A 24,646-nucleotide genomic window follows, 5' to 3' on the forward strand; every position below is an offset into this window, starting at 1 on the left:
TCTGCTATTTTTCATGGTTTTTGCGAGAGTATTGTAGAGGTATTCATGGATGATTTTTCTGTCTATGGGAATTCTTTTGATAGTTGCTTGCGGAACCTTGATAAAGTTTTGCAGAGATGTGAAGAAACTAACCTTGTTCTTAATTGGGAGAAATGCCACTTTATGGTTAATGAAGGGATTGTATTGGGACATAAAATTTCTGAGAGAGGTATTGAAGTTGATAGAGCTAAAGTTGAAGCCATTGAGAAGATGCCCTATCCAAGGGATGTTAAAGGTATTCGTAGTGTTCTTGGTCATGCTGGGTTTTATAGGAGATTTATTAAAGACTTCTCTAAGATTTCAAAGCCTCTTACTAATCTTCTTCAAAAAGATGTACCTTTTGTTTTTGATGATGATTGTAAGGAAGCTTTTGAAACTCTAAAGAAAGCCTTAACAACTGTCCCTATAGTTGAACCTCCTGATTGGAACTTACCATTTGAAATTATGTGTGATTCTAGTGATTTTGCTGTAGGCGCTGTTCTTGGACAGCGAGTAGATAAAAAACTGAATGTTATTCATTATGCTAGTAAAACTCTTGATGCTGCTCAAAGAAATTATGCTACTACTGAAAAAGAATTGTTAGCTGTAGTCTTTGCTTGTGATAAGTTTAGATCTTATATCGTTGATTCAAAAGTTACTATTCATACTGATCATGCTGCAATTAGATACCTTATGACAAAGAAAGATGCTAAGCCGAGGCTTATTAGATGGGTACTTCTTTTGCAAGAATTTGATTTACATATTGTAGATAGGAAAGGTGCTGATAATCCTGTTGCTGATAATTTGTCTAGATTGGAAAATATTGCTTATGATCCTGTTCCTGTTAATGATAGTTTTCCAAATGAACAATTGGCTGTAATAAAGGTGAGTTCGCGAGACAGTCCTTGGTATGCTGATTATGCTAACTTTATTGTTTCCAAGTACTTGCCTCCAACCTTTTCAGCTCAGCAAAGGAGGAAATTCTTTTATGACTTGAGGCATTATTTTTGGGATGACCCACACTTATATAAAGAAGGAGTGGATGGTATTCTGCGAAGATGTGTTCCTGAATATGAACAACAAGAGATATTGAGTAAATGTCATGGTAGTGCTTATGGAGGACATCACGCCGGAGATAGAACCGCACAAAAGGTTCTACAATCCGGATTTTATTGGCCAACTCTCTTCAAAGATGCAAGGAAGTTTATTTTATCTTGCGATGAATGTCAAAAGGTTGGTAATATCTCCAGACGCAATGAAATGCCTATGAATTATACTCTTGTTGTTGAACCATTCGGTTGTTGGGGATTTGACTTCATGGGTCCTTTCCCTTCTTCAGAAGGTAACACTCATATACTTGTCGCTGTTGATTATGTTACTAAATGGGTAGAAGCTATACCCACAAAAAGTGCTGATGGTGAGACTTCTTTAAAAATGCTTTTAGATATTATTTTTCCTAGATTTGGAGTACCTAGATATATTATGACTGATGGAGGTTCTCATTTTATTCATGGTGGTTTTAGAAAAACTCTTGCTAAATATGGTATTAATCATAGAATTGCTTCCGCTTATCATCCTCAAACTAGTGGGCAAGTAGAACTATCAAATAGAGAGATTAAGTCTATCTTGCAAAAGACTGTTAATAAAACTAGAAAGAATTGGGCTAGTAAATTGAAGGAAGCACTATGGGCTTATAGAACTGCTTATAAAAACCCCATGGGAATGTCACCTTATAAAATGGTTTATGGAAAAGCTTGTCATTTCCCTTTAGAATTAGAGCACAAAGCTTATTGGGCTGTTAGAGAACTAAACAAAGATCCTAAACTAGCCGGTGATAAGAGGTTGTTGCAATTAAGTTCTCTAGATGAATGGAGAAGTGAAGCTTATGAAAATGCTAAACTCTTTAAAGAGGAAGTTAAGAAATGGCATGATAGAAGAATTATCAAAAGAGAATTTAATGTTGGGGATAAAGTCCTATTGTATTGGTCTCGTCTCAGATTCTTTGCAGGGAAGTTGCTCTCAAAATGGGAAGGACCATATGTCATTGATGAGGTTTATCGATCAGGAGCAATTAAAATTAGCTCTCTTCAAGGTAATGCCACACAAGTAGTGAATGGGCAGAGACTCAAGCATTATATCTCTGGGGATTCTTATAATGAAGATGTTGATATTATCCAAGTGGTAACTCCGGAAGCTTACATCAAAGGTCAAGTTGACAGTCCTGCAGAGTTCGACTTTGAATAGGTAACAGTACTGGTAATAAAAAGTCCGTGATTTACTTTCCGAACAATGTTTTTGCTGTTTTTGGAAAATATGAAAAATTACGAGATCGAAACGGAGTGGAGGAGACGCACGAGGGCATGCCCCCATAGGCCAGCGTGGGCCCCAGCCTGGCCGCGCCGCCCTATGAGGACACCGCCTCGTTGTCCCCCTCCGACTCTTGTTCGATCTGGTACTTTCCTTCTGACGTAAAAATTACTGCTATATAATCCCCCGGACCCCTGGAGGTCCGTATATCGTTTTCTCGACGTGTTTTGTTTCGAGCTGTTTCTGCCAGGATCTATTTTCAATCTAGAAGCACCATGGTCTCCAACAACAAAGACAAGGAGCCTATGGAGGAGGATATTCAAGGTTTCGAGCTGAAAGAAGAATTCAAAGAGGAAGTGGAGGAGACGTCATCAATAAAAAGGAAGCGGCAAACTATGGGGAGTAAGCCAATATTGGTGGGATCGGTTAACATTGGACGTTCTTTTTCTCATAACTTGCAGGGACTTTTACCGCCTGCTCTTAGCCTCGACTCTTTCCCTTGTGTGGAAGAAGCATTACGGGTTACCGATGAGTTTTGTGATCAATACCGTGCGCTGAGAAGGGAAGTGGAGATACTTCTTGAGGAGAATAACCGACTTCGCAGAATGCTGGAGTATTACTCAATTCCTATCACAAGGCCGCCACCGCCACTTTCAGATAACAAAGAATCTCTTCGAGTCTTAGTGCAGAATTGCCAAATTGAGAAGCTGAAGCTGAAGGATATCCTTAAGGAACGCAGGAACGGACTATCACCATCACCACCAAAGGAGTAATTCATCATCGGTATTGGCATCCCCTTGGTTTGTTCCAAGCTTGGGGGAGTGCCGCGGTATCACATCATCACTATCTTTTACTTTATATTATCAAGTAGTGTCATGTCATAAGTAGGGAAGTTATCATATAAGATGTGTTGCGGTATGGAAGTATCTCTCTTTAGTGGTTATCTATGTATACCTTGGTGTGAGTTATCGTTATGAAATATTAATGAGAAGTTTTATCATTTACATATTGCACATCTTATTTTAGTTTGCAATCTCTATTATGTGATTGATCTTGTTGTTAGTATTGGCATCACTTTGGGAGCATTGAGTAAATCTATTTGGTTTTGGCAAACTTAGCATTGGTCAATAGCAACAACACTTTGAGTTTTAAGTAGAGAAGAGGAAATACATGTAGATATGTTATTATCTTTCTTGTTAGTTCTTAGCTTAGTATTCTGAGGTTAAAATTGTTTGTGCTTGCAAGAAAGATGCATGATTGCTTCTATCACTTGTATATTCGTTTGTTTCCCTCAACTCTTATGCTTGCTAATTAACCTTGCTAGCCAAAGACCTGTACTGAGAGGGAATGCTTCTCGTGCGTCCAAACCTAAACCCAAACTTATGCCATTTGTGTCCACCATATCTACCTACTGCATGGTATTTGCTGCCACTCCAAGTAAATTCTTCATGTGCTACCTTTAAACAATTCAAAATTTATCATCCCTTATTTGTGTCAATGTTTTATAGCTCATGAGGAAGTATGTGGTGTTTTATCTTTCAATCTTGTTGGGCAACTTTCACCAATGGACTAGTGGCTTCATCCACTTATCCAATAACTTTGCAAAAAGAGCTGGCAATGGGATTCCCAGTCCCAAATTAATTAACCAAAATAGACACTCCTCCATGGTATGTGATTGTTGGACGGCACCCGAGGATTCAGTTAGCCATGGCTTGAGAAAGCAAAGGAGGGGAGGAGTGCCATCTAAATAAAACTAAAATAAAAAGACACTCCTTCATGGTATGAGATTGCTGGCAGGCACCCGAGAATTCGGTTAGCCATGGTTTGTGAAAGCAAAGGTTGGAAGGAGTGTCAACCAAAAATAAAACTTTATGGGAGCCGCTCTTTGAGAGTTTGTCTGGCAAGGGGGTTAGAGTACCCACTACCAGTCATTGACAACAACAAACACCCCTCAAAACTTTACTTTATTGCTCTCTATATGATTTCAAAACTTGAAAAGCTCTAGCACATGATTTAATCCATGCTCCCCTCTGCGAAGGGCCTATCTTTTACTTTATGTTGAGTCAAGAACCTATTTCCCTCCATCTCAAGCAAGCATTTGAGTTGTTGCGATCAAACTATTATATTGTGATTTATTTCATCATGTCTTTTACTCTTTCTTGTTTAGTACAAGTTTTATCTAAATGAATATAGCTTTGGAAGTTATCAATGATCATTATGATTGAGTATGCAAAATGAGCCATATAAACTTTAACATGAGAGCGCTGCTCAATAGATAAGTATAATCTGTTAACTGTTCTCTGACCAAGAACAAAGTTTGCCATCACCAATTATGATTCCTTATGCACCTTTATTTGTGATTACCTTATACTTATTTCAAGTTGAATTATATGAGGAAGTTGTTCACTAGAATGCCTTGTGTGAATTAATATGATGCTTCTTGTCCGTATTTTATTTATCGACTCTTCACTCCATAAACATGTGGTCTTGTTTAATGAGCTCAGTTTCGCTTGGGGACAAGCGAAGTCTAAGCTTGGGGGGAGTTGATACGTCCAATTTGCATCACTATTTTATATCATAATTTGCTGATATTCATTGATATATTTCATATTTGGAGATGATACTTATGTTATTTCATCTATTTTGCATATTTCATGATTATTTGGAGATCGCGCACCGGAGCCAGGATTCTGCTGGAAAAAGCACCGTCAGGATGCAATATTTCAGAAGATCAGCAGTTGACGGAAATTATATGAAAAATCCTATTTTTCCAGAAGACGAAGGGAGCCAGAAGGGGGAGCCGAGGGGACCCGAGGTGGGCCCACCTCATAGGCCGGCGCGGCCCAAGGCCTGGCCGCGCCGCCCTGTGAGGAGGGGGCCCACAGCCCTCTCTCGCCTCCTTTTCTTCGCGTACGTCTTTGTCCCGAAAACCTAAGCCACAGAGGATAGTCACAGCCGCCTCTGCGGGGCGGAGAACACCAGAGAGAAAAGAGCTCTCCGGCGGGCAGGAATCCGCCGGGGAAATTCCCTCCCGGAGGGGGAAATCGACGCCATCGTCACCGTCATCGAGCTGGACATCATCTCCATCACCATCGTCATCATCTCCATCATTATCACCGCCATCTCCACCGCTGCATCTCGTCACCGCTGTAACAATTTGGGTTTGATCTTGATTGTTTGATAGGGGAAACTCTCCCGGTGTTGATTTCTACTTGTTATTGATGCTATTGAGTGAAACCATTGAACCAAGGTTTATGTTCAGATTGTTATTCATCATCATATCACCTCTGATCATGTTCCATATGATGTCTCGTGAGTAGTTCGTTTAGTTCTTGAGGACATGGGTGAAGTCTAAATGTTAGTAGTGAATCATGGTTGAGTAGTATTCAGTGTTATGATATTTAAGTTGTGGTGTTATTCTTCTAGTGGTGTCGTGTGAACGTCGACTACACGACACTTCACCATTTATGGGCCTAGGGGAATGCATGTTGTACTCGTTTGCCAATTGCGGGGTTGCCGGAGTGACAGAAACCTGAGCCCCCGTTGGTACATCGATGCAGGAGGGATCGCAGGATCTCAGAGTTTAAGGCTGTGGTTAGATTTATCTTAATTACTTTCTTGTATTTGCGGATGCTTGCAAGGGGTATAATCACAAGTATGTATTAGTCCTAGGAAGGGCAGTACATTAGCATAGGTTCACCCACACAACACTTATCAAAACAATGAAGATTAATCAGCTGTATGAAGCGAAAGCACTAGACTAAAATCCCGTGTGTCCTCAAGAACGTTTGGTCATTATAAGTAAACAAACCGGCTTGTCCTTTGTGCTAAAAAGGATTGGGCCACTCGCTGCAATTATTTCTCTCGCACTTTACTTACTCGTACTTTATTCATCTGTTACATCAAAACCCCCTGAATACTTGTCTGTGAGCATTTACAGTGAATCCTTCATCGAAACTGCTTGTCAACACCTTCTGCTCCTCGTTGGGATCGACATTCTTACTTATCGAAGATACTACGATACACCCCCTATACTTGTGGGTCATCACAGTGTTAGAACGATCTATATCCCAATTGCTAGGCAATGCTGCCTTGGGAGTCCTTTCAATTTGATTGTTGTAAATTAGATTGCGGAAGGGGTGATGAGTGTCTGGAGAAGATGTCTTTGGAGCTAGGTAGTGACGTGGAAGTCTTCCTCCGGTGCGAATTCTTGCGCTCTTCTTTGCATTAAAAGGGTTCTCCACCACCTCGATGCTTGCAATGGTAGCACGCGGGTACGCGCGCGAGTCTTCCTCCACTTCTTCTTCATCTTCTTTCTTGACGCTCTCGTCCACCTCTTTCCACTCGGGATCTTGAATATTTTCCTCCATAGGCTCCTTGTCTTGGTTGTTGGAGACCATGGCGCTTCTAGATCAAAAATAGATCCTGGCAGAAACAGCTCGAAACAAAACACGTCGAGAAAGCGATATACGGACCTCCAGGGATCCGGGGGATTATATAGCAGGAATTTTTATGATAAACGGAAAGTACTGATACGTCTCCAACGTATCGATAATTTCTTATGTTCCATGCCACATTATTGATGTTATCTACATGTTTTATGCACACTTTATGTCATATTCTTGCATTTTCTGGAACTAACCTATTAACAAGATGCCGAAGTGCCAGTTCCTGTTTTCTGCTGTTTTTGGTTTCAGAAATCCTAGTAACGAAATATTCTCGGAATCGGACGAAATCAACGCCCAGGTTCCTATTTTGCCCGGAAGCATCCAGAACACCCAAGAGCCGCCAGAGAGGGGGCATAGGCCCACCAAACCCTAGGCCGGCGCGGCCAGGGGGGCCCGCGCCACCCTATGGTGTGGGCACCCCTTCGACCCTCTGGCGCCGCCTCTTCGCCTATTTAAAGCCTCCGACGCGAAAACCCTGATACGTTCGACGAAACCCACAGAAACCTTCCAGAGCCGCCGCCATCGCGAGGCCAAGATCTGGGGGACAGGAGTCTCTGTTCCGGCACGCCGCCGGAACGGGGAAGTGCCCCCGGAAGGCTTCTCCATCGACACCGCTGCCATCTCCACCGCCATCTTCATCACCGCTGCTGCTCCCATGAGGAGGGAGTAGTTCTCCATCGAGGCTCGGGGCTGTACCGGTAGCTATGTGGTTCATCTCTCTCCTATGTACTTCAATACAATAATCTCATGAGCTGCCTTACATGATTGAGATTCATATGATGATGCTTGTAATCTAGATGTCGTTATGCTAGTCAAGTGAATTTTACTTATGTGATCTCCGGAGACTCCTTGTCCCACGTGTGTAAAGGTGACAGTGTGTGCACCGTGTGGGTCTCTTAGGCTATATTTCACAGAATACTTATTCACTGTTATGAAGAGCATAGTGAAGTGCTTATTTATATCCCTTTATGATTGCAATGTGTTTTGTATCACAATTTATCTATGTGCTACTCTAGCAATGTTATTAAAGTAGTTTTATTCCTCCTACACGGTGTAATGGTGACAGTGTGTGCATCCGTGTTAGTACTTGGTTTATGCTATGATCATGATCTCTTGTAGATTGCGAAGTTAACTATTGCTATGATAGTATTGATGTGATCTATTCCTCCTTTCTTAGCATGAAGGTGACAGTGTGCATGCTACGTTAGTACTTGGTTTAGTCGTATTGATCTATCTTACACTCTAAGGTTACTTAAATATGAACATTGAATTGTGGAGCTTGTTAACTCCGGCATTGAGGGTTCGTGTAATCCTACGCAATGTGTTCATCATCCAACAAGAGTGTAGAGTATGCATTTATCTATTCTGTTATGTGATCAATGTTGAGAGTGTCCACTAGTGAAAGTCTAATCCCTAGGCCTTGTTCCTAAATACTGCTATCGCTGCTTGTTTACTGTTTTACTGCGTTACTACTGCTGCAATACTACCACCATCAACTACACGCCAGCAAGCTATTTTCTGGCACCGTTGCTACTGTTCATATATATTCATACCACCTGTATTTCACTATCTCTTCGCCGAACTAGTACACCTATTAGGTGTGTTGGGGACACAAGAGACTTCTTGCTTTGTGGTTGCAGGGTTGCATGAGAGGGATATCTTTGACCTCTTCCTCCCTGAGTTCGATAAACCTTGGGTGATCCACTTAAGGGAAAACTTGCTGTTGTTCTACAAACCTCTGCTCTTGGAGGCCCAACACTGTCTACAGGAAAAGGAGGGGGAAGTAGACATCAAGCTATTTTCTGGCGCCGTTGCCGGGGAGGAAAGGTAAAAGGTACTCACACTCCGGATCTCGGCTACTAAGCTATTTTCGCCATTGTAAGTACTCAAAGCTATTTCCTTTAGATCCTGCAATTGCATCTTTTTGTTTCTTGTTTACACTAGTTTGGCATAATGGACAAGAATGAGCTTCTTATTCTATTTCCTGATTTAAAACATGGATTGTTTGATGCGAAAATTAAAAAACCTATGGAATCTTATTTGCATGCTGGTAGTAATATTAGTATGAACGCTTTGAACACCATTGTTGATAATAATATAGAAAGTTCTAAGCTTGGGGAAGCTGGCTTTGATGAGTATGATATTTTTAGTCCCCCAAGAATTGAGGAGGAAATTTACTTTGATGATTCTTTACCTCCTATTTATGATGATTATAATGATAGTAGTCTTTTGTTACCACCTGTTATGGAGGATGAATTTGATTATGAATACAATATGCCTCCTATATTTGATGATGAGAATAATAATGATAGCTACTTTGTTGAATTTGCTCCCACTATTACTAATAAAATTGATTATGCCTATGTGGATAGTAATAATTTTATGCATGAGACTCATGATAAGAATGCTTTATGTGATAGTTATATTGTTGAGTTTGCTCATGTTGCTACTGAAAGTTATTATGAGAGAGGAAAATATGGTTGTAGAAATTTTCATGTTACTAAAATGCCTCTCTATGTGCTGAAATTTTTGAAGCTACACTTGTTCTATCTTCCTATGCTTGTTACTTTGCTCTTCATGAACTTGTTTATTTACAAGATTCCTATGCATAGGAAGCATGTTAGACTTAAATGTGTTTTGAATTTGCCTCTTGATGCTCTCTTTTGCTTCAAATACAATTTCTTGCGAGTGCATCATTAAAACTGCTGAGCCCATCTTAATGGCTATAAAGAAAGAACTTCTTGGGAGATAACCCATGTGTTATTTTGCTACAGTACTTTGTTTTATATTTGTGTCTTGGAAGTTGTTTACTACTGTAGCAACCTCTCCTTATCTTAGTTTTGTGTTTTGTTGTGCCAAGTGAAGCCTCTAATCGAAGGTTGATACTAGATTTGGATTTCTGCGCAGAAACAGATTTCTATCTGTCACGAATCTGGGCTGTTTTCTCTGTAGAAAAATCAGAAAAATATGCCCATTTATGTGCGTGTTCCTCAGATATGTACGCAACTTTCATTAGTTTTGAGTTTTCTGATTTGAGCAACGGAAGTATTTATTAAAAATTCGTCTTTACGGACTGTTCTGTTTTGACAGATTCTGCCTTTTATTTCGCATTGCCTCTTTTGCTATGTGGGATGGATTTCTTTGTTCCATTAAACTCCAGTAGCTTTGGGCAATGTCCAGAAGTGTTAAGAATGATTGTGTCACCTCTAAACATGTGAGTTTTTGATTATGTACTAACCCCTCTAATGAAGTTTATGAGAAGTTTGGTGTGAAGGAAGTTTTCAAGGGTCAAGAGAGGAGGATGATATACTATGATCAAGAAGAGTGAAAGCTCTAAGCTTGGGGATGCCCCGGTGGTTCACCCCTGCATATATCAAGAAGACTCAAGCGTCTAAGCTTGGGGATGCCTAAGGCATCCCCTTCTTCATCGACAACATTATCAGGTTCCTCCCCTGAAACTATATTTTTATTCCATCACATCTTATGTGCTTTGCTTGGAGCGTCGGTTTGTTTTTGTTTTTGTTTGTGTTTGAATAAATTGGATTACATCATGCTTGTGTTGGAGAGAGACACGCTCTGCTGGTTCGTATGAACACATGTGTTCTTAGCTCATAATATTCATGGTGAAGTTTCCTCTTCGTTAAATTGTTATATGGTTGGAATTGGAAAATGATACATGTAGTAATTGCTATAATGTCTTGGGTAATGTGATACTTGGCAATTGTTGTGCTCATGTTTAAGCTCTTGCATCATATGCTTTGCACCTATTAATGAAGAAATACATAGAGCATGCTAAAATTTGGTTTGCATAATTGGTCTCTCTAAGGTCTAGATAATTTCTAGTATTGAGTTTGAACAACAAGGAAGACGGTGTAGAGTCTTATAATGTTTTCAATATGTCTTTTATGTGAGTTTTGCTGCACCGGTTCATCCTTGTGTTTGTTTCAAATAAGCCTTGCTAGCCTAAACCTTGTATCGAGAGGGAATACTTCTCATGCATCCAAAATACTTGAGCCAACCACTATGCCATTTGTGTCCACCATACCTACCTACTACATGGTATTTTCCGCCATTCCAAAGTAAATTGCTTGAGTGCTACCTTTAAAATTCCATCATTCACCTTTGCAATATATAGCTCATGGGACAAATAGCTTAAAAACTATTGTGGTATTGAATATGTAATTATGCACTTTATCTCTTATTAAGTTGCTTGTTGTGCGATAACCATGTTCACTGGGGAGGCCATCAACTACTCTTTGTTGAATTTCATGTGAGTTGCTATGCATGTTCGTCTTGTCTGAAGTAAGAGAGATCTACCACCTTATGGTTAACCATGCATATTGTTAGAGAAGAGCATTGGGCCGCTAACTAAAGCCATGATCCATGGTGGAAGTTTCAGTTTTGGACATATATCCTCAATCTCATATGAGAAAATTATTAATTGTTGTTACATGCTTATGCATAAAAGAGGAGTCCATTATCTGTTGTCTATGTTGTCCCGGTATGGATGTCTAAGTTGAGAATAATCAATAGCGAGAAATCCGATGCGAGCTTTCTCCTTAGACCTTTGTACAAAGTGCATAGAGGTACCCCTTTGTGACACTTGGTTAAAACATGTGCATTGTGATGATCCGGTAGTCCAAGCTAATTAGGACAAGGTGCGGGCACTATTAGTATACTATGCATGAGGCTTGCAACTTGTAAGATATAATTTACATGATACATATGCTTTATTACTACCGTTGACAAAATTGTTTCATGTTTTCAAAATAAAAGCTCTAGCACAAATATAGCAATCGATGCTTTCCTCTTTGAAGGACCTTTCTTTTACTTATATTGTTGAGTCAGTTCACCTATTTCTCTCCACCTCAAGAAGCAAACACTTGTGTGAACTGTGCATTGATTCCTACATACTTGCATATTGCACTTATTATATTACTCTATGTTGACAATATCCATGAGATATACATGTTACAAGTTGAAAGCAACCGCTGAAACTTAATCTTCTTTTGTGTTGCTTCAATGCCTTTACTTTGAATTATTGCTTTATGAGTTAACTCTTATGCAAGACTTATTGATGCTTGTCTTGAAGTGCTATTCATGAAAAGTCTTTGCTATATGATTCACTTGTTTACTCATGTCATATACATTGGTTTGATCGCTGCATTCACTACATATGCTTTACAAATAGTATGATCAAGGTTATGATGGCATGTCACTCCAGAAATTATCTGTGTTATCGTTTTACCTGCTCGGGACGAGCAGAACTAAGCTTGGGGATGCTGATACGTCTCCGACGTATCGATAATTTCTTATGTTCCATGCCACATTATTGATGTTATCTACATGTTTTATGCACACTTTATGTCATATTCTTGCATTTTCTGGAACTAACCTATTAACAAGATGCTGAAGTGCCAGTTCCTGTTTTCTGCTGTTTTTGGTTTCAGAAATCCTAGTAACAAAATATTCTCGGAATCGGACGAAATCAACGCCCAGGTTCCTATTTTGCCCGGAAGCATCCAGAACACCCGAGAGCCGCCAGAGAGGGGGCACAGGCCCACCAAACCCTAGGCCGGCGCGGCCAGGGGGGCCCGCGCCACCGTATGGTGTGGGCACCCCTTCGACCCTTTGGCGCCGCCTCTTCGCCTATTTAAAGCCTCCGACGCGAAAACCCTGATACGTTCGACGAAACCCACAGAAACCTTCCAGAGCCGCTGCCATCGCGAGGCCAAGATCTGGGGGACAGGAGTCTCTGTTCCGGCACGCCGCCGGAACGGGGAAGTGCCCCCGGAAGGCTTCTCCATCGACACCGCTGCCATCTCCACCGCCATCTTCATCACCGCTGCTGCTCCCATGAGGAGGGAGTAGTTCTCCATCGAGGCTCGGGGCTGTACCGGTAGCTATGTGGTTCATCTCTCTCCTATGTACTTCAATACAATAATCTCATGAGCTGCCTTACATGATTGAGATTCATATGATGATGCTTGTAATCTAGATGTCGTTATGCTAGTCAAGTGAATTTTACTTATGTGATCTCCGGAGACTCCTTGTCCCACGTGTGTAAAGGTGACAGTGTGTGCACCGTGTGGGTCTCTTAGGCTATATTTCACAGAATACTTATTCACTGTTATGAAGAGCATAGTGAAGTGCTTATTTATATCCCTTTATGATTGCAATGTGTTTTGTATCACAATTTATCTATGTGCTACTCTAGCAATGTTATTAAAGTAGTTTTATTCCTCCTACACGGTGTAATGGTGACAGTGTGTGCATCCGTGTTAGTACTTGGTTTATGCTATGATCATGATCTCTTGTAGATTGCGAAGTTAACTATTGCTATGATAGTATTGATGTGATCTATTCCTCCTTTCTTAGCATGAAGGTGACAGTGTGCATGCTACGTTAGTACTTGGTTTAGTCGTATTGATCTATCTTACACTCTAAGGTTACTTAAATATGAACATTTAATTGTGGAGCTTGTTAACTCCGGCATTGAGGGTTCGTGTAATCCTACGCAATGTGTTCATCATCCAACAAGAGTGTAGAGTATGCATTTATCTATTCTGTTATGTGATCAATGTTGAGAGTGTCCACTAGTGAAAGTCTAATCCCTAGGCCTTGTTCCTAAATATCGCTATCGCTGCTTGTTTATTGTTTTCTTTAAGCATTACTGCTGCAATACTACCACCATCAACTACACGCCAGCAAGCTATTTTCTGGCACCGTTGCTACTGTTCATATATATTCATACCACCTGTATTTCACTATCTCTTCGCCGAACTAGTACACCTATTAGGTGTGTTGGGGACACAAGAGACTTCTTGCTTTGTGGTTGCAGGGTTGCATGAGAGGGATATCTTTGACCTCTTCCTCCCTGAGTTCGATAAACCTTGGGTGATCCACTTAAGGGAAAACTTGCTGCTGTTCTACAAACCTCTGCTCTTGGAGGCCCAACACTGTCTACAGGAAAAGGAGGGGGAAGTAGACATCAAGTACCAGGTCGAACCAGAGTCGGAGGGGGGCAACGAGGCGGTGTCCTCATAGGGCGGCGCGGCTAGGCTGGGGCCCGCGCCGGCCTATGGGGGCACGCCCTCGTGCGTATCCTCCACTCCGTTTCGATCTCGTAATTTTTCATATTTTCCAAAAACAGCAAAAACATTGTTCAGAAAGTAAATCGCGGACTTTTTCTTACCAGAACTGTTACCTATTCAAAGTTGGATTCTGGCGGACTGTCAATTTGACCTTTGATGAAAGCCTCCGGTGTTTCCACTCGAATAACATCAACATCTACATTATAAGAATCTCCTGAGATATAATGCTTGAGTCTTTGTCCATTCACCACTTGCGTGGCATTGCCTTGGAGAGAACTAATTTTAATTGCTCCTGAACGATACACCTCCTCAACAACATATGGTCCTTCCCATTTCGAGAGTAATTTCCCTGCAAAGAATCTGAGACGAGACCGATACAATAGGACTTTATCCCCAATATTAAACTCTCTTTTGATAATCCTTCTATCATGCCATTTCTTAACTTTCTCTTTAAAGAGTTTAGCATTTTCGTAAGCTTCACTTCTCCATTCATCTAGAGAACTTAATTGCAACAACCTCTTATCACCGGCTAGTTTAGGATCTTTGTTTAGTTCTCTAACAGCCCAATAAGCTTTGTGCTCTAGTTCTAAAGGTAAATGACAAGCTTTTCCATAAACCATTTTATAAGGTGACATTCCCATGGGGTTTTTATAAGCAGTTCTATAAGCCCATAGTGCTTCCTTCAATTTACTAGCCCAATTCTTTCTAGTTTTATTAACAGTCTTTTGCAAGATAGATTTAATTTCTCTATTTGATAGTTCCACTTGCCCACTAGTTTGAGGATGATAAGCGGAAGCAATTCTATGATTAATACCATATTTAGCAAGAGTTTTTCTAAAACCACCATGAATAAAATGAGAACCTCCATCTGTCATAATATATCTAGGAACTCCAAATCTAGGAAAAATAATGTTTAAAAGCATTCTTAAAGAGGTCTCACCATCAGCACTTTTTTTAGGTATGGCTTCCACCCATTTAGTAACATAATCAACAGCAACAAGTATATGAGTGTTACCTTCTGAAGAGGGAAAAGGACCCATGAAGTCAAATCCCCAACAATCAAATGGTTCAATAACAAGAGTATAATTCATAGGCATTTCATTGCGTCTGGAGATATTACCAACCCTTTGACATTCATCACAAGATAAAATAAACTTCCTTGCATCTTTGAAGAGAGTTGGCCAATAAAAACCTGATTGAAGAACCTTTTGTGCAGTTCTATCTCCGGCGTGATGTCCTCCATAAGCACTACCATGACATTTAATCAATATCTCTTGTTGTTCATATTCAGGAACACATCTTCGCAGAATACCATCCACTCCTTCTTTATATAAGTGTGGGTCATCCCACAAATAATGCCTCAAGTCATAAAAGAATTTCCTCCTTTGCTGAGCTGAAAAGGTTGGAGGCAAGTACTTGGAAACAATAAAGTTAGCATAATCAGCATACCAAGGACTGTCTCGCGAACTCACCTTTATTACAGCCAATTGTTCATTTGGAAAACTATCATTAACAGGAACAGGATCATAAGCAATATTTTCCAATCTAGACAAATTATCAGCAACAGGATTATCAGCACCTTTCCTATCTACAATATGCAGATCAAATTCTTGCAAAAGAAGTACCCATCTAATAAGCCTTGGCTTAGCATCTTTCTTTGTCATAAGGTATCTAATTGCAGCATGATCAGTATGAATAGTAACTTTTGAATCAACGATATAAGATCTAAACTTATCACAAGCAAAGACTACAGCTAACAATTCCTTTTCAGTAGTAGCATAATTTCTTTGAGCAGCATCAAGAGTTTTACTAGCATAATGAATAACATTCAGTTTTTTATCTACTCGCTGTCCAAGAACAGCGCCTACAGCAAAATCACTAGCATCACACATAATTTCAAATGGTAAGTTCCAATCAGGAGGTTCAACTATAGGGGCAGTTGTTAAGGCTTTCTTTAGAGTTTCAAAAGCTTCCTTACAATCATCATCAAAAACAAAAGGTACATCTTTTTGAAGAAGATTAGTAAGAGGCTTTGAAATCTTAGAGAAGTCTTTAATAAATCTCCTATAAAACCCAGCATGACCAAGAACACTACGAATACCTTTAACATCCCTTGGATAGGGCATCTTCTCAATGGCTTCAACTTTAGCTCTATCAACTTCAATACCTCTCTCGGAAATTTTATGTCCCAATACAATCCCTTCATTAACCATAAAGTGGCATTTCTCCCAATTAAGAACAAGGTTAGTTTCTTCACATCTCTGCAAAACTTTATCAAGGTTCCGCAAGCAACTATCAAAAGAATTCCCATAGACAGAAAAATCATCCATGAATACCTCTACAATACTCTCGCAAAAACCATGAAAAATAGCAGACATGCATCTTTGAAAAGTAGCAGGAGCATTACATAAACCAAAAGGCATACGCCTATAAGCATAAGTTCCATAGGGACAAGTGAAAGTGGTTTTCTCTTGATCTTTAGTTTTAACAGCAATTTGTGAAAACCCAGAATAACCATCAAGAAAACAAAAATGAGTATTTTTAGATAACCTTTCTAACATTTGATCAATAAAAGGCAAAGGGTAATGATCTTTCTTAGTAACCTTATTAACTTTTCGAAAATCAATGCACATTCTATACCCTACAACTACTCTTTGAGGTATGAGCTCATCATTATCATTAGGCACAACAGTCATTCCTCCTTTCTTAGGAACACAATGCACAGGACTAACCCATCTACTATCAGCAATAGGATATATAATACCAGCTTCAAGGAGTCTTAATACCTCATTTCTTACCACATCCTTCATCTTAGGAATTAGACGACGCTGAGGTTCAACAACAGGCTTTGCATCATCTTCCATATTAATGGCGTGTTGGCAAATAGAGGGAGAAATCCCCTTCAAGTCATCAAGAGTGTAGCCAATAGCACCTCGGTGTTTCTTCAGTATTTCCAATAACCTTTCTTCTTCAAACTCTGAAAGCTTAGAACTAATAATAACAGGATATATTTTCTTATCATCAATATGAGCATATTTAAGATTATCAGGCAATGGTTTTAAATCAAAGACAGGATCTTCCTTTGGTGGTGGTGTTGTACCTAGATCTTCTACTGGTAAATCATGTTTAAGAATAGGTTGACGAAGGAAAATTTCATCAAGCTCATTTCTTTCTTCCCTAAAGACTTCACTCTCACTATTCTCCAAATGTTGCTGCAAAGGATTACTAGGAGCAAGAGCAATAGATGCACACTGTTCAACTTTAAAATCACTATTAGGCGAATCAATTTTATAAGGAGTTTAGGTAAATTTAGAGAAGTTAAACTCATAAGATTCACCAGCAAATTTAGTCAAAATTTTCTCTTTCTTACAATCTATAATAGCTCCACAAGTATTTAGAAAAGGTCTACCAAAAATGATAGGACAATACTTACTAGCAGCAGAACCAAGTACCAAAAAGTCAGCAGGATATTTAATCTTACCACATAGAACTTCCACATCTCGAACAATACCAATTGGAGAGATAGTTTCTCTGTTAGCTAGCCGAATAACCACATCAATATCTTCAAGTTCACAAGAACCAATTTCGTGCATAATCTCAGTGTAAAGCTCATAAGGAATAGCACTAATACTTGCACCAATGTCACATAAACCATAATAACAATGATCACCAATTCTAACAGAGAGCATAGGAACACTAGCTTTTCTAGACTTATTAGGATGCGAAACAATATTAGAGGCATCTTCACAGAAAATAATATGACCATCCTCCACATTTCCAGTCACAAGATCTTTAATTATTGCAACAGCAGGTTCAACTTTTATTTGTTCTTCAGGTTCTATAGGTTTCTTTTCACTTTTATGAACCGCACTATTTATAACATAATACTCCTTCATTTTAGCAGGGAAAGGAGTTTTTTCAATATAAGCTTCAGGAATAACATGATCAACAGTTTCAACTACAACACATTTATTTATAGATGAATCAATTTTATCTTTATACGGTTCATGATACTTATCAAAGTTCTTCTTTGGCAATTCATAATGAGAGGCAAAAGCTTTATAAAGATTTGCAGCAACTTGAGAATCAAGACCATAAGTAGCACTCATATTACGAAATTTATCAGTATCCATAAAGGCTTCAATGCATTTATAATCATAATTTATACCTGATTCTCTATCCTTGTCGTTCTCCCATCCTTCAGTATTTTCTTGGATCCGATTAAGAAGGTCCCTTTTAAACTCTTGCTTGTTGCGTGTAAAGGATCCAGAACAAGAAGTATCCAGCAAGGTCTTGTCTTGAAAAGAAAGTCTTGCATAGAAATTATCAATAATAACATTACCAGGAAGCTCATGAATGGGGCATTTGAGCATTAAAGACTTCAATATCCCCCACGCTTGGGCAATACTCTCTCCTTCATGAGGCCAAAAATTATATATGCGATTCCGATCTTTGTGAATCTCACTTGGAGGATAGAACTTAGAATAAAACCGGGGCACAATATCATTCCATTCAAGAGAATCCCCATTATCCAGTAATTTATACCAATGCGCCGCTTTACCAGACAGCGATACAGAGAATAGTTTCTTGCTCACTTCATCCATAGCAATACCTGCACACTTGAATAAACCGCATAATTCATGTAAGAACAGTAAATGATCTCCAGGGTAGACAGTTCCATCCCCTGTATAACGGTTACCCACTACACGTTCAATAATTTTCATAGGTATTTTGTATGGTATTTCTTCCTTACCTGGCGCCTCATCCACTACCTTTGCAGTAGTAGTAGATTTCCCAAATAAACACTCAAGAGAAGATCTCTCCATAATGAGTTATAGCAGCAGGCAGAAATAAAATCAGCACAAACAGTATAAATTTCCCTTACCAATTCCACTTACCAATAGCGCTTCACTCCCCGGCAACGGCGCCAGAAAATAGTCTTGATGACCCACAAGTATAGGGGGTGTATCGTAGTATCTTCGATAAGTAAGAATGTCGATCCCAACGAGGAGCAGAAGGTGTTGACAAGCAGTTTCGATGAAGGATTCACTGTAAATGCTCACAGATAAGTATTCAGGGGGTTTTGATGTAACAAATGAATAAAGTACGAGTAAGTAAAGTGCGAGAGTAATAATTGCAGCGAGTGGCCCAATCCTTTTTAGCACAAAGGACAAGCCGGTTTGTTTACTTATAATGACCAAACGTTCTTGAGGACACACGGGATTTTAGTCTAGTGCTTTCGCTTCCTACAGCTGATTAATCTTCATTGTTTTGATAAGTGTTGTGTGGGTGAACCTATGCTAATGCACCGCCCTTCCTAGGACTAATACATACTTGTGATTATACCCCTTGCAAGCATCCGCAACTACAAGAAAGTAATTAAGATAAATCTAACCACAGCCTTAAACTCTGAGATCCTGCTATCCCTCCTGCATCGATATACCAACGGGGGTTTAGGTTTCTGTCACTCCGGCAACCCCGCAATTAGCAACCGAATACAAGATGCACTCCCCTAGGCCCATAAAGGTGAAGTATCATGTAGTCGACGTTCACATGACACCACTAGAAGAATAACACCACAACTTAAATATCATAACATTGAATATTACTCAACCATAATTCACTACTAACATTTAGACTTCACCCATGTCCTCAAGAACTAAACGAACTACTCACGAGACATCATATGGAACATGATCAGAGGTGATATGATGATGAATAACAATCTGAACATAAACCTTGGTTCAATGGTTTCACTCAATAGCATCAATAACAAGTAGAAATCAACACCGGGAGAGTTTCCCCTATCAAACAATCAAGATCCAACGCGAATTGTTACAATGGTGACGAGGTGCAGCGGTGGAGATGGCGGTGATGATGATGATGGAGATGATGACGATGGTGATGGAGATGATGTCCAGCTCGATGATGGTGACGATGGCGTCGATTTCCCCCTCCGGGAGGGAATTTCCCCGGCGGATTCCTGCCCGCCGGAGAGCTCTTTTCTCTCTGGTGTTCTACGCCCCGCAGAGGCGGCTGTGACTCTTCGCGACTATCCTCTGGGGCTTAGGTTTTCGGGATGAAGGAGTACGCGAAGAAAAGGAGGCGAGCGGGGGCTGTGGGCCCCCTCCTCACAGGGCGGCGCGGCCAGGGCAGGGCCCGCACTGGCCTGTGAGGGGGGCCCATGGCGGCCCTCCTCGGCTCCCCCTTCTGGCTCCCTTCGCCATCTGGAAAAATAGGATTTTTCGTATAATTCCGGTCAATTGTTGATCTTCCGAAATATTGCATTCTAACGGTGCTTTTTCCAGCAGAATCCTGGCTCCGGTGCGCGATCCTCCAATAATCATGAAACATGCAAAATAGATGAAATAACATAAGTATCATCTCCAAATATGAAATATATCAATGAATAACAGCAAATTATGATATAAAATAGTGATGCAAATTGGACGTATCAGCCCCCCTTAGCTCGCCATCGTTCTCCCGGCTTTCATCCGAAGAATCACTGTCATATTCCTCCCTAGCGGCGCGTCGTCGCCTTGCTTTGTCGATTCTGCTCTGCGTGATTTCATCTCGAGCGTCTCTCGCATGATGCTTTGAGCCATTGGCCTGTAGCGTGGTCTTTTCCTTCCGCGGGACCAAGTTGTCCCCCAGTATCGCGAGACTTTCTAGGGCACCTCGATGGGCTTGGGCCATAGAACCTTTAGGGCGCTGATTGATGAGGTATGCCGCGAGATTGGCAGTTGCCCCTGCGACAGTTTTTGGCCGTGGCATGCCCGCGGTGTCCGTGGTCATAAAAGACTTGGTCAGGTTCGATGTTATTTCCCTGGCGTCATCTTTCGAGAGTCTGGACAATCTTGATCGGTGCTTGCCCGCCCCCTGAGTGCTTCGAGAGGCGCTTCCTCGCGACCCTCTCCTAGATTGTTCTGCAGCAGTTAAGCGTCTCTCGAGGGCGGCTTGCTCTTTCGATAGGTGTTCCCGGTTTTTCTCTAGTATAGAGCGATAAGCGTTGAGGGTTCCAACCGAGGTTCCTGCGGGGAGCGGCGTGTTGTTAAGTACGGCTGCCTTGGCTGCTGCCCACTCCTCGTCCGCGATGGTGTAATCACTGTTGTTGTTGCTGGCGCTGTTTTCGAAACTTGCTCGTCTGCTGGAACGAGGGGTGTGATCTCCGTCTCCCCTGTGCCTTGTGTTTCCCGTGTTATTGGTGACATAAACCTGGTGGTGTGCCGTTCTCCGGGTGGTATCCTGGACGATGCTATCGATACTGTCCTCTCTCGACGAATACTGGGCATTGCAGATGAACGGTGTGTCGCTTGAACCTAGCCCGTGCCTGGCGTCGCAGTGCAAGCAGTAGTATGAGGTTATCTCCGAAGATGCGGGATTGTCAGATCCAACCCACATGGAAGACGTCGAACGAGAAGTCGATGACGCAGGCGAGTCCGTTGAGTCCGTCAGACCAGCCGAAAGGTCGATTGATGACGACGCGCTTGGACCTGCTGATCCGGAGGCGAGTGGCTCCAGTAGTCGAAGAATTCCTTCCGCGTTGACGTTGTAGTGGACGTTGCCGAAGGTCATCTCCATGTTTCCTTGTAGATCTGAGAAGGTCGAACGAGATGAGTCGCTGTGCGGGGTGAATTCATAGGAGCCGAATCGAATCGGGCTTCCCAGGCTTGGCGATGACGGTGTCGATGAAGTTGCCGATGACATGACTAGGTCTGCCGATGACCGATCTTGTGCTGACAGGGTTCCCATAGACGGCGCCAATTGTCGAGGGTGCTCCTCGGCAATGCCCTCCGATAGGGGCTTAGGGTTGATGGAATCCTGTAAGCTGACACGAGACATCGGTTCACAGACAAGCGGGGAGAGCGATTTACCCAGGTTCGGGGCCCTCGATGAGGTAAAACCCTTACGTCCTGCCTGTCTGATCTTGATTATGAGAATATTGGGTTACAATGGGGTGCCGAAGGGTTCGGCTGAGATCTCGTCGAGAGGCTAAGTGCTCCGGCGACCTAGCCTTAGACTTCTGATGGCTAAGATTGTATATGTCCCTCGGCAGCCCCTCTCCTGGCCTTTATATAGGAGGCCAGGTCTCAAGAGATCTGTCCGGGCACGACTAGGTTTACAAAAGACCTAGCACTAAACTTTCCTTGTTCGGCTCTTCGTCGTGTTCTTCAAGGAATCTTTTCCAGCACCGTCCTAGTAGCCCACCTTGCCATCGGGTATCTTCATGGGCCTCTAGTTGGGCCGTACAGGATAGGGCAATATCGGTTACCCGAAGGGTAATGCCCACGTCACAAGGGGAGATAAAGAATACTTATAAGCCTCAACAACTGAGTTGTCAATTCAGCTGCACCTGGAAAAGCACTAGTAACAGGGGTGATGTGAAAGCAGCAGTAATATGAGAGCAATAGTAACAAGAATACGTAAGCAGAATAAAGAATACGTAGGCGATGGCACCAGAAAATAGTTGATACTACTTCCAATGACATATAGGACCGAGTGAGTATTTGATGATGAAAGATGGACCGGGGTTCCTAGCTATCTACACTAGTGGTAACTCTCCAATAACAAGTGACAAGTGTTGGGTGAACAAATTACAGTTGGGAAATTGATAGGATTGAAATAGCATTAAGACAAAACATCAAGTCTATTAATTATGTAGGCATGTTTTCCATATATAGTCATACGTGCTCGCAATGAGAAACTTGCATAACATCTTTTGTCCTACCAGCCGGTGGCAGCCGGGCCTCAAGGGAATCTACTGGTAATTAAGGTACTCCTTTTAATAGAGCGCCGGAGCAAACCATTAACACTTGGTGAAAACATGTGATCCTCATACCTAAGTCATCCCCTCCAGTTATCCCAGTTGCTATCACTCTGGGGCCTCGGGTTCCGGACATAGACATGTGCAAACAACTTGTAGATACAATCTAAGCAATAATTATAGAGCTTAAATCTAAGATCATGCCACTCGTGCACTAGTGACAAGCATTAAACACAACAAGATTGCAGCAACAATAACTTCACAAACTTTATAGATAGACTAATCATAATGTAACAATTCATCGGATCCCAACAAACACAACACCGATTACATCAGATGGATCTCAATCATGTAAGGCAGCTCATGAGATCATTGTATTGAAGTACATGGGAGAGAGAGTACCAACTAGCTACAGCTAGAACCCGTAGTCCATGGGGGAACTACTCACGGAGCATGATGGAGGCGGTGGCGTCGATGGAGAAGGCTTCCGGGGGCACTTCCCCGTCCCGGCGGCGTGCCGGAACAGAGATTCTGTCCCCCGAAACGGGGTTTCGCGATGGCGGCGGCGCCCATGGAGTCTTTCTGGAGTATGGTTGATTCATTGAGGGTTTTCGCGTCGCGAGGGATTATATAGGCGAAGAGGCGGCGCGAGGGGGTGCCAGAGGGGCCCACCCCATACCTGGGCGCGCCCCCCTCCTTGGCCGCACCGCCAGGTGGTGTGGGGGCCCCTTGGCCCCTCTCCGTCTCTCCTTCGGTGTTCTGGGTCCGTCTCGGTAAAATAGGAGGTTCGGCTTTTGTTTCGTCCAATTCCGAGAATATTGCCCGAACAGCTTTTCTGGAACCAAAAACAGGAGAAAACAGGAACTGACACTTCGGCATTGATGACCCACAAGTATAGGGGGTGTATCGTAGTATTTTCGATAAGTAAGAATGTCGATCCCAACGAGGAGCAGAAGGTGTTGACAAGCAGTTTCGATGAAGGATTCACTGTAAATGCTCACAGACAAGTATTCAGGGGGTTTTGATGTAACAGTTGAATAAAGTACGAGTAAGTAAAGTGCGAGAGTAACAATTGCAGCGAGTGGCCCAATCCTTTTTAGCACAAAGGACAAGCCGGTTTGTTTACTTATAATGACCAAACGTTCTCGAGGACACACGGGATTTTAGTCTGGTGCTTTCGCTACATACGGCTAAATAATCTTCATTGTTATGATAAGTGTTGTGTGGGTGAACCTATGCTAATGTACCGCCCTTCCTAGGACTAATACATACTTGTGATTATACCCCTTGCAAGCATCCGCAACTACAAGAAAGTAATTAAGAATAAATCTAACCACAGCCTTAAACTCTGAGATCCTGCGATCCCTCCTGCATCGATATACCAACGGGGGTTTAGGTTTCTGTCACTCCGGCAACCCCGCAATTGGCAAACGAATACAAGATGCATTCCCCTAGGCCCATAAATGGTGAAGTGTCATGTAGTCGACGTTCACATGACACCACTAGAAGAATAACACCACAACTTAAATATCATACCATTGAATATTACTCAACCATAGTTCACTACTAACATTTAGACTTCACCCATGTCCTCAAGAACTAAACGAACTACTCACGAGACATCATATGGAACATGATCAGAGGTGATATGATGATGAATAACAATCTGAACATAAACTTGGTTCAATGGTTTCACTCAATAGCATCAACAACAAGTAGAGATCGATACCGGGAGAGTTTTGTAACAGAACCACTCTGTTAATCAAATAAATGTTGTTAGTTGCTCATAAGCATGCATGCATTTGCATTTAAAATTTGAGAAATCTTGCACTCAAATGCTTTGAAACATTGTTGCAAATGTTGTATCTTTGTTCTATTAAAATTTTGTGCAAAAGCCCCTCAAAATTTTGGGTCAAAATACCCTAAAAATACCAAAATCCTTCACTGTTTTTAGTTTCCAGGGAAATTCCCAAAACCCAGGGGGGTTTTCAGAAAATCCCCCTTCTTCTTCCTCT

Source organism: Lolium perenne, chromosome 2, assembly GCF_019359855.2.
Source record: "Lolium perenne isolate Kyuss_39 chromosome 2, Kyuss_2.0, whole genome shotgun sequence".
Lineage (NCBI taxonomy): Eukaryota > Viridiplantae > Streptophyta > Magnoliopsida > Poales > Poaceae > Lolium > Lolium perenne.